A 3,991-nucleotide genomic window follows, 5' to 3' on the forward strand; every position below is an offset into this window, starting at 1 on the left:
TTGGTATTCAGTAGGCCTACTAACAATCACATCAGTAGGATTTTCCCTAACAGAAACAGTTTACTCAAAAGAAAAGAAAAAATTATCATGTGCTCGCCTTTGTACTCTTTGAAAACTGTATGACTTTCTTCCTTCAATTAAACAAAACATTTCTAAAGACCAATCTGGGGTGCGTTTCCCTAACCTGTTAGCAACTTAGTTCGTTGGCAATGGGAAATTGCATTGCAACCAACAAAGTTGCTAACTTAGTTAGCAACAATGCTTTTGGGAAACGCACCCCTGGTCACTGTTTTCATTTAATGAAAGTGAATAGGGACTGAAGCTCCACACTGACAAAAGAACACTAACAATTGACAAAAGGACATAAAGCTGTCATATAATTACATTTTACTAAACATAGATGGTTATTATATCATTTTAAAACCCAACAGGCCATAATCATATGGAAAAGATCACCTTAAATGTTCCACAAAAGTTCAAATGTGAAATGAGTTTTAAAGAGCACCTATTGGCCGATTCACGTTTTTAAATTTCCTTTGGTGTAAGTGTGTATTAGTACATATTAATGATATGCAAAAAGTACATACCCCCAAAGTAAATGATGATGCGAGTTATCGTCTAGAACGTAAATCTCTTTTCTAGGAGTACAACAAACACACAGATTGTAGGCAACAGTTAACTTCCTGTGATTGGTGATGTAGAGAAGAAAATTCCTTATATGTCAATTTAATTGTTGTACAAAATAAATAAGATTTGTACATTTTGCAAATACCTTACAATTATTAGGGCCCGAGCACTGAGGTGCGAGGACCCTATTGTTCTTCAAGGAGTTATTTCTGTACACCTAAACCCATAACCTTGACATTGTACCTTGAGCTGCAAGAACCTGCTAAGCACAAATAATCACTGAATAAAGGTGTTTATTATTATTATAATTATTATTATTATTTGTTTAAAATGTATAGCTCGCTACAAAGATTTTCAAAACAAAATAATTATTAGCCAAATGAAGACCTCTGGCTGGGTGTAAAATATCATTGAACCACAGGTTTCTTCATCACCCAGCGGCCCATTGTTCCGTCACCGTTATTCCACAGACCCGGCGCTTAGATAAATCCATCCCTCCCTCCCCCTTTGTCAGGAAATGATATGATTCCTGGCCCAGGGTAGTTAACCCTTTCAAGCGTCTCCAGCTAGAACACACCCCCCGTCGCCCCCTCCTCATTCAGAGTGCCCGTGGCAGCACAAAGGGGTTTTGATTGCCCAAATATTAGCCCGCCTGTGCTTGAAGAAGCCTCATTTAGGGCTCTCTTCCTCATCTGCTCCAGCTCTCCCCGGTAATTAGCCCAGTCGTGGCAGTCACCTCATGCCGCTCCTGCCTGAGAGAGACACTTGACACGGCAGACATCAGAGGGATTTCGAGGAGGCTCTCGCGGCGCCCCAACAGTTCTTAATTAACCACTTAGGTATCCTTGCACCGACTCGCTCGTGCACGCTGCCTTCCAAATGGTCGGCGGAGGGGGGGAGTCTTCACCGCCGATCTAAACACCAGGGGAAGCGCGCTATCAAAAGATCTTGTAAATGAAGGCTTGTGTAAATTATTTTTAATGATTCCCTCCTGGCACGTCATTATGTGTGTAGGCGCACACAGGAGCTCCTGAGTTGGTTCTTCCTCTTGCGAGGTCAGCCACGCAACCAATGTAACTAGCCGCTGCCTGTAAATGGCTTATTAATTAGTATTGTGGTTTTACATTGCTGTGAGCTCTGATGTATGGAGATGGAATTGTAATTGTGAGGGATCGGAAACGATAACCCATCTCAGGGCTACTTATGCAAATTGCCGTATTAGAAAATCATTACCTATCCAAACACCGCTGCACAATGTGAATTACAATGATGGATTTTATGATAATTGCGGTTTAATTTCTTCTGTCTGGATTTTGGAAAATAATTTGGCCGTTCTGAGTGCGATTAATTCAGTATTAGATGGAGCTCAGCGGAAGGGCCGTAATTAATTTGTGCTGAAGTAGGACGAAGAGGTTACAGTCGTTTTGAGAAACAGGAGACTTACTTGTTGCACACGGCCATAGAGCATCGATTTGAGTCCCATTCAAAATGGACAATGAGCCGTACAATTGTTTCCTTCAAGCAGGGATCCAAGCACAGCTTCCGCTGACTGTGTGAAATAGCCTGCAGTTAAATGATCAAGGGCATGACCACAGTGGCTGTGTAACTGTGAGCTGTGATACTACATACAAGACTATGGTCAAATATAGCTGCTTAAAAAATTTTAAGCAAACATGATTTCCTCATCACAAGGTTACCTGAAAGTTTAATGCATCGCCAATATATGTACCAGAACATAATTGGCAGGGGGTCACTGTAATTCCAAAAAAGAATATAATTTAATTAGAAAATTGAAATGAAATAGTTTGTCAATCATAATATATTGGCCTGGTCAAATCTTTCAAGTCTTTTGTCTGTTCGAGCATGCTGGGACGTTGTTGATACCAAACGGCATTAATTCAAACACACAAAACCAAATTCGGTCAGTTTGACTGAAACCTAAATCTTTTTAAAACGGTCAGTGTTACTCCAGTTGCTGAATATCACATCTTTAAATATTACACCAATGCTCCTTTAGAATTTATGTCCATGTTTAGATTTTTTTTTTTGAGCTGTTGATTTGTTACAAAGAGCAGATCACATCACACCATTTCACAGATCAAGCCTTTCACCGACAATTGATATCAAAATCCGTCATTAAGTTGGAAAAGTTTGTACCCTGTCTGTGCAACATTAATATCAATTCGTGTGAATGTAATTAGCTTCCAGCCCAGCGTTCAGATAAGTGCTTTGTAGTGTAAGTCTACAGAGAGTCATTACCAACTTTATATTCATGTGGAGAACAAATGGAACAGCTACCCAGCGTAACCTTGATGAATTTCACCCGAGGCTATAAGAGGATCATGAAAAACCGGTTACGTTCGACAGGTTGAAAGACAAGACGTTCTGTCCAACACCTTTGAAACAGTGCCGTCCGAGATCAAACGGGATGCGTCTCCAGTATGAACCACAGAATGGCTAACTGTGCCGCTTCATGGTGTGCATTCTCAAAAGACCTCGGCAGAATAAAATTGTAGTTTTGCACATGCCAGGGGAAATTTGCCAATCTCAGCACCCGGTCTTTGTTGGCCCGTCAAAGTCCAAGGGGTAATTCTTATGTGCATTCATATTTAGCCGTAAAACCTGCATCACACATACAACAGTCCAGTTTAACCATGTGTTAATATGCTAATCTGTGTTACTCACTAAATTTACACTACTGGCATGATACAACTGATATGTTATTTACTCACCCTAGCTAGATTTTATCTTATGATAAAGTTTTAACCATGCATGTATAAAGAAACAATGTAGATAAGTGTCGGCGGCACATCAATAACTAGGAATCTCACTGGGCCTTGCATCTATTTTTACATTAATAGCCTACATGACATTGCTAAATATAAATAAGCTTAAAATGCTAATTGTTTTATCTCACAAACATATAGTTTCACATCAGAAGACATATTTTCATTTTTTACATCTACGCGGTGCACGTGATGCAATTTTTGTCATCAGAAGTATCCGTGCATAGTGTACGCGCAACCCCCATTTTTAAAACCCTCGTCCATTGTATGCATAGGTTGTGCATGCACCTACAGCGTAATGTAGTATGTAGCCCAGGAGATGCATTGCATTTTGTCACAATGTGCATGCGTTGAACATCTGTGTACATGTACAAGTCAAATAACTATACTTTGTAAGGCTAGGGGTTCGACCATGCGCGTACGTTCACAATACATTCTGGGCTTAAATCCAGCCTACAACTTACAAAATTGCGCCACTTAATTCTTTCGACCGGCTTAAACTACACAGACAGCATTTGCACATAAACAGCACTATATGGGCAGGCCTACTTCTGTTGCTCCCTCTTTAATTGATGCAT

This window comes from Paramisgurnus dabryanus, chromosome 13, assembly GCF_030506205.2.
Source record: "Paramisgurnus dabryanus chromosome 13, PD_genome_1.1, whole genome shotgun sequence".
NCBI classification, from domain to species: Eukaryota; Metazoa; Chordata; class Actinopteri; order Cypriniformes; family Cobitidae; genus Paramisgurnus; species Paramisgurnus dabryanus.